Source organism: Chelmon rostratus, chromosome 13 (genome assembly GCF_017976325.1).
Source record: "Chelmon rostratus isolate fCheRos1 chromosome 13, fCheRos1.pri, whole genome shotgun sequence".
In the NCBI taxonomy this organism is placed as follows: domain Eukaryota; kingdom Metazoa; phylum Chordata; class Actinopteri; order Chaetodontiformes; family Chaetodontidae; genus Chelmon; species Chelmon rostratus.
The window spans coordinates 2,373,163-2,381,095 of NC_055670.1; positions in this window are offsets into that span (position 1 = coordinate 2,373,163).

Genomic DNA, 7,933 nt, shown 5'->3' on the forward strand with positions numbered 1-7,933 from the left:
TTCTTTGTGAAAAGGAGGAAGAACAAGCAGAAAACAAAACAAAGGGAACACAAAATGTCTACAGGAGGCCTTGGTGTGACATGAGATGCTGCGTTCCAGCTGGTAAACACAACCAAAACCCGCCTGTCCTTCATCTCCTTGCTTAACAGGGCGAACTGGTGAATTATGACCATTTCAGCCCTGTGCTGCCCCTGAGGGAACCTGTCTGTTAGTGCTCGGGCAAGGTCAACGACAACCTCGGCTCTGCTGGACAGCGGCATGCGTATGTGTGCCCGTACAGGAAATGTGTGTGTGTGAAGTGTCAATCCCACGCTCTAGTGGCAATAACTGCATAGTGCTGAGGGCGGGCTCTATGACACACTCTTGGTTTTTGACATTCCAGTTAATGGTGCCACAAGGGCAGCCAACCATGTACGGAATCAGCTTAAGATGGCCAGCAGGGCAGCGGGCCAAAGTGGGAAAGTGCAATACTGCAATTTAGCTTTACACTTAAATTTAGATTTAAGTTTAGTTTTAATTGAAATAGACTTTTTGTTTTGTTTGTTTTTTTCATCTCACAGATTTCATGAAAGCATTATCACACTTTTCAGTAGTTTACATCGGCTATTGTATTACAAACTGCATCACTGCATTGAATGGAAATCAAACGGACGCATTATGCATCATTTTGTGCATATGCCCTGGCAATTCTTTCCTAAATATATGGAAAAATGTGAAATCAACATTAAAACACTGGAATTAAAAAAGTTCAGCAGTCTCTGAATGGTTCCACTCTAAAATCAGAAATGATAATACTACAACATTAACTTGAGGGGGAGGTAAAAACAAAACAAAGAAAATGCACATTTGCTGAAATGCTGCAGTTTTGTTAGCACAGAGCTCCAGAAAATTAGTGACTTAGTGAGTAAGGGAAACATCACCACCAACATACAACTGGAAAAGCACTCTGAGTGTCTAGACCGGTTATTCCATATATTACACTCTTTCTATGATATGCAAATCTGCAAGTGCAACCACTACAGGCCTATATGTTTGGATATTCCATATTTTATTGTTTATTGTTTAGTATAGTTTATTGCCTTAGTATATTTTCATTCTGGTATATTTTTAATTGCTTTTTTGAATATTTTTATTGCATGTTGGTTTATTTTATTGTAGTTATCTTAATTTTATTCTTTCTAATCTTTCTTATCTTTCTTATTATCTTGTTTCTAACATGGGGGTTGCAATGAAAATTTCCTTGACATGTAATGCTCAATGACAATAAAGACTCTTGAATCTTGAATCTTGAATATTTCCAAAACTATTACAATTTCACATTTGGATCTCAGATATAATTGGTTGTATGATATGTGTTCATGTAACCATAGCCACACTTTAGTCTGAGAAAAAGAAGCACTGTTACTATACAGCCACTTTCCTCACATGCTCCATAATGACTGCTTTCTGGATGAAGTTTACACAACTATAACTTGTAATGTTAACAAAACTAAATAATGATAATAATGATAAGTCCTTGGCCCACGCTGCACCCTTCCACCAAGTTTCATGAAAATGAGGCTGGCAGTTTTTCTGCAACCCTGCTGACAAACAGACAAACAGAGAGAGAGGAACCTAAAACACAACCTCCTGGGCGGAGGTAATAAAACTCCTCTAATGCAATCTGTGCAGATGACACGAGATGCAGAAACCTTGCTTGCAAACACACTTCACCCTGAGATAGAAAAGGAGAGAAAATTAAGGCGGCATGCGGAGAGCTGAGCTAAGGAAGCCAAAACATTTAAATGCGGCCTTAATCAGGAGGGTGAGAAAACAGCTGGGATGCATTTTACATACATTACAATATGTAACAGAGTAGTTGGAGTAGAGTGAATTCAAACAGCGACAGTGAGAGTGTGGCCCCCTCACCTTCACTGCTGCCACACAGGTTCAGCTGTGGCTCAGACTGAAGTTACACGTTTTATAGAAAGCAGTAGCTGTATGTAAGACACACTTGGTTACAGCCAGTGCTCATGTCATTGTCTGTCATATCAGGAGAGGCGTGCAGCATACTATAGGCTATTCTACCATTCAGTAACACAAACATCCTCTTCTCGAAGTTTGTATCCAACCTGTCTGTATTGAGCTTTGAGCTTTGAGCTGCATTACACTGATCAGTCTAACCATTAGACGTCTGCTACTCATCACATGCAACTGCTCTCGCTAGATTGTCACTATCCATTGTGTTTTTGAGTCTCATTAAAATGGTTCAGGTCTGTAGTTTTCTGCCTCCTGTTCTGCTGCTCCCACAGAGCGTGATCAATCATTTCTTGCTCAACTAGAGCTCTATTGGAAAACGATACATATCCATTTGAAAACACATCCTCAACCATAATATCATTAGCCGTTATCTTTCAAATATACAGGATCCACAGTGAGATAAGGTTATCATGCTGTCAGTGATTTATGGTTTTAGAGGCTGGCAAAGGTGGAATGACAAATTGCACTTAATCTCATTAGAATGAGTAGCTTTCTGTTTACTTCCACTTTTTTGGAGTTTTCACTTTGTGTTCAATGAAATATTTACTCACATTATTTTGGAGATTCTCCATTATTATTGCTGCAGATAGAAAATGGAATGGTCAAACTTATTCACCATTGCATCTTTAGACAAAAAGCCATGTATGCAGTTTCTACTATTACCCTGCTGTCTGGCTGAGTGTTGAGTAACTAATCACACAGGAAACATTGTTTATTACAGACTGAAAACTGTCATGAATTTGTGAGATGTTCGTATGGAGGCATTACAGTGTTGATATCCTCTTGGTGACATTGTGCACAGTCTGTTTAAGATTATTTTGGCTTAGCTCCTTCGTTCATTTCTGACTTTGTTTTTTACTCCATATTCTGTACCAGGACTCCTCAGGTCTGGAAACCTGGAAACTGAATGCTGCTAAATGTTTCATGGCTCAGGACAAAGGCGGATGATGACTGGAAGCTTCAGCACTGTGAAACCAGGTCAGTGCCACATTTCATAAAGCCTTATAAAAGCCCACCTGCACCGAATGGTGGTCTTAAAACTTTGTACTTACCTGGTTTAATGTTGTTTCTAGTTTTTTTTTTTTTGTTCATTCTTTTTGTCTGACTGTTCCTTATGATTATTTTGTTGCATTTTATTGTACCGTATGAGGCTCATTGTAAATGGGTAAGAAAGTTGTTACAGAACTGAAGTTTACTTTTAATCAATTGATGCAATTGTATCATTTGACACTCAAAATCCATACAAGAAATGATTCAAGGGCTTAAAAGCACAAACATTAAAATTACTAAATAATTCATAGAAAATCTCATCAATATCACTTATGCATTTCCAAAAAAGAAAAAGAGAGCAGCGTCCTCACAGCATCACTGTCAGAGGCTATATGTTTCTTTTCAACCTGCAGCATATGAGCAGTTTACCCTCAGCCACTTTTACAGCATTCTGTCAAATTGATTTGTCACAATCAGAATTTATAGTCATGGCCGAGGTGAGGGTTACGTCCGAGGTTGTATTTATTGGATTGCACTATGTTGCTGTTCCGTTATTCACTAAAAAACCCGTATTGATTCATGAAAAAAAAATATCACAAACAAAGACCACACTGATGAGATACAGATGTGGAATGGTTTGATAAGTGTTATGGATGGAAGACAGCAGAGACTGAATTCTTCAGTTTATTGAAGAAGTCAGTTTGTTAAAGTGACGTCATGTTAAAGGTCTTTTATTCAGTTCAGAAGATTCAGTCACTATCTGTTCAACTAGCATGGCTTCTTTATGTCGCCCTAATGTGCTCAGGTACGTCTCTCTCTGGCATGTTTTGATGATCAATTCTATCATTATTTCTAGAATCTGATTTCTGATGGAAGTATTTTGTACATCATTGTACCTGCTCTTTCTAAATCTTACAACATTTCACTGCTGTATATTTTTTAAAGCAAGTTAAAATCAGAAAAAAACTGATTTCTTGCAGAAAAATGATTTGTACCCATGGCTTGAATGCAAAAACCTACTGGAATACGTCAAAGGACAGTGTCGATGTCTATGCTGGACACTGTTATCCTGGTCTTTGAAAACATGTATTCCCACTGTGGACATGATCTGCTACCTGCAGAATACAAATTCACAAAATCAAGACAGAGTCTGAAGGGAGCAGCTTTAAATAAACTCTTCCCTCGACATAACATGACACACACTCACATGTCATACGCAGGATGACCAAGGTCTGAGTGCGTAAAGATTCTTCTTGCCCATACAGTCTATGAAGTGAGTGCTGTTAGACATGGAGGACCAGATCCACAGGCCCTGTTCACCTGAAGATGATATGAGGCTTCAGCAGACTGTGTTTGAAAATCATGTTGTATCCTCCAAAGCCATAGTTTTGGGTGTAATATCTTCTAAGTCTCCAAATCTTCTGAGGCATCTGGACTGGAGCGGATGGTGGTAATACACAGATTCAGCATTTATCTGAAAATGAGTAATGAGAACAGACGTAAGATTTCTGCACAACAGCAATTTAATAAGGCATGTGTCAAAAATATTGAACACCAAGCTGCCATACAAACAAAGTAAAATTGACAAATTGATTGGTAGAGCAGCCAAATAATTCCTAACTGATTGTCTCTTGTCTTTATTACTTGAATACTTTCTTTTCTTATATTAATTTCTGTTATTATTGTGCTTGTTTTGAATATCATTCACTGCTTTGAATTCTTTGTTTTGCTGCTGCAACATCCGATTTTAGCTCCAACCCACTGAACTCCCTCCTATTTCAGTTATCTAGACACTAACAAAATAAATGAAATGTTGAACATAATTTTATCTTTCCAACTTCTTGAAGCTTTTGATTACACTTCATGGATAGAAATGCAATAACGTTATTAAAGCGACGTGAATCCACTCACCACCACCACCACCACAGAGCCTCTGGAGGACTCAATGTAAAGTGCAAGTTAATCAGTGGCCATGGCTGAGTGAACACCACGTCTCCACACAACAACTAGATCAAATGGTATTTTTGGGTTGATATTATTGTGAAGCTTGATGTCCCTCCTGAGAGACAGGTGAAGTGTAAGATGTCTTTCACACACGTTTCATCAAACATTCATGTTAACAGATGAGGTTTTAAAAGCTACTTGAGGGCTAATGTTAGCGTGACTTCTGAATGGCTGCCAGTGTTGCATTAGCATGAACTGGGTCAAGTTGTTGACAGTCCTTGGCTGTTGTAGAGCCTGCTCTCAGGAGGCGGGGCTGAGTAGTGTAGTATACATTAACTGCATATTTGTCAGTCGAACAGTCCGCCATCTCTCCCTCCAGTGATCCACACCTTGGAGAGCATCTTTACTGATCTCATAGCTGTGATCTGTTAAAAATGGTGGATGTTCGATTTGAAAACCGAGGTCTTCATATTGTCAGCATCAGCAGCATCAGCACTGTGATCTTAGACAGCAGCAGCTCCAAACAGACAAGCTCCTTTGGCTTTTATCAACTCCATTGCTTTCCAATGGCAGCTGGTTAGGCTCCATTTAGAGCCCAGTAAGTATATTACTGTCATGACTGTGGCCTAACCTCTCTGTCTATAATCAGGTTACACAGTGTTCAACCTGAATGACCTGCAGTCTCCGGGCCTCTGCTCATCACACAGCCTTGGACTCAAACACAGGTATTTTTCTTTTTCGAAGCATTTCTGTCAGCAGCATCCGATGCGAGAGAACAGCAATAGGATGTCCTTTGTTATGTTTTGGTGAGCAAGTCTCAAGTGTTGGTGGGGTTTGCTTCATTTGTTACGTAACCTGCTCTGGAAACTAGATTCTGTGATGCCTATGAATTATTGACACCACACTAATTTTAACAAATCAAGATGAATTATTCACAACTCAACACACAGGGACTCTCCGACAGGGAATTCTCTAACACTGTGTTCATATTCTTAGAGCAGCTTATCCCTGAGTACATTTCACATGACCTTCAGCGTACAGTGTGTGTGTGTGTGTGTGTGTGTGTCTTCACGATGATAGAAGGCAGTGTATCTCTTGCAGCCCAGAGATGAAGTGTCTCTTAGAGAACCGTGTCAGGTGCTGTCACAACACTGGATTTGAGGTGACATGATGCTGTGGTAGGTTACCTGCACTTACCTGTGCAGTTTTTTACTCGTTCTGCTCTTCTCTTTACATGCATTGCGTCTTTGTCACAGTCTGAAAGTTACGCAAGTCATTTTTTTCACTTTATAACGAGATGACCAAGCTTTTGCTAACATTTTGACCTCATTTGGTCTATTTCAAGGAAAGTTTTACATACAGTATCAGCGACAGTGTTAAATATCTGCAATCAGTGACATCATCAACAAGGTAAAGGTGCACCTGACACATATTTCATATTTTGTCACTTGTATTTTCACCCTAACTCAAAATATCAAAACTGAGAGAGAAAAAACACATGCAGTCATCACTTTCCATCCTCTCACACACCTCAGTTCCTTGAATTTTACATAAGCCAAAAAATTTAATCCCCTGGAATTATATTGATCCCAGCCTGAGGTTTGCTTCATCCTACGAAAGGACGTTGAAAGAATCAGACTCTGAAGGTTTGGAGAAAGTCATCTGTGCTCATCACATGACACCTGGACCACTGCAGCATCGTGTTCACCTCCCTCAGCAGATCCTCTCCACCTCAGCTCCGGCCGGCCCTGAACTCTGTCTGTCTCTTTTCTTTCTCCTGTAAGGCAGCGCTGCAGAAATGATGTTTGCTTGCTTGCTAAGTTTTTAAAAATGAAGAAAAATAAATGAATAAATAACATTTTACATGTAGAATATCAAATTTCCAAATCATCCAAATGTGGATGTCCCTATATGTCAGAAAAACAAATGCCTCTATGCAATGTTTTCACATGTCAGCTAGTGTTGCACATGATAAATTCAAATGTGCTTCACATGGTTTGTATCTTGTTATCTTGGAACTTTCCATATCTCTAAGTGCAACAGACAAACCATAAAAAAAAACCATAAAAAGCAGCAAATGTAAAGGATTAAACATAAGAAAAGATGTCTCTCACCTGAGAGACAATATTGTATCTTCATCGTTGGTTCTCTCAATTACAAGGTACATTAGGTGAGAGCTCAATGGTGGGTGAAGGAGCTTTATTAGGTCTGGCATAAGTCCTTCTCCCTGGGGTTCACAGCCTCGGTGAGCATCCTGCCATTTACAGTGCACTGTCACTGTTCAGTTTGGTGTGTGTGTGTTAGCAGGCTTAGTTCCTACTGGATAGAGTTCATTGAAAGAGGGGAGGAATTGAAGAAGTGAGAAATCAATAATAAAGACAGGTTTTGAACCACTCCATCATCTTTAACCCACACCTGCCCTCACCTAATGGAAGTGTTTGAGTGTGTGTGTGTGTGTGTGTGTGAAGGTGTGTCTTTGGCCGCAGTGACCACTAATTTCCGGACACAGCCCCTTTCCCCCCGGCCTCAGCTGCCATTTGAATGCTCGTCAGTTAATCGCTCATTTCCAATTTGCTGTAGCTGAACAATTACTGTGTTTGATTAAGCAGTGTCACCGCTGACACTGCTGATGTAACTTCCTCTGTGATGGGCTTTAGTGGAACAGGTCCCCATTCATCAAACATTCATATTAGGAGAGTCAATCTAAAACCGCTTACGACATTTTTCATGATAATGCAGTATTCATCAGGAGCCTCTTAGCTGGGAATGGCTCCGGTAAAGACAGCTTTTGAGAACGCTGATTATGAATGATTTGTAGGAACAAGCGCGGAAAACTTCATGTCACGGGCACAGGGACATGATCGTTAGTTCTGGAAGAGCAGGCAGACAAAAGCAGCTCTCTCCTGTCACCTGGTGGTTTGGAGCGCAATGAACTGGAAAAAGCTCCTCTGAAGTCCTGAGGGTGTGCACAGCCCTGTCA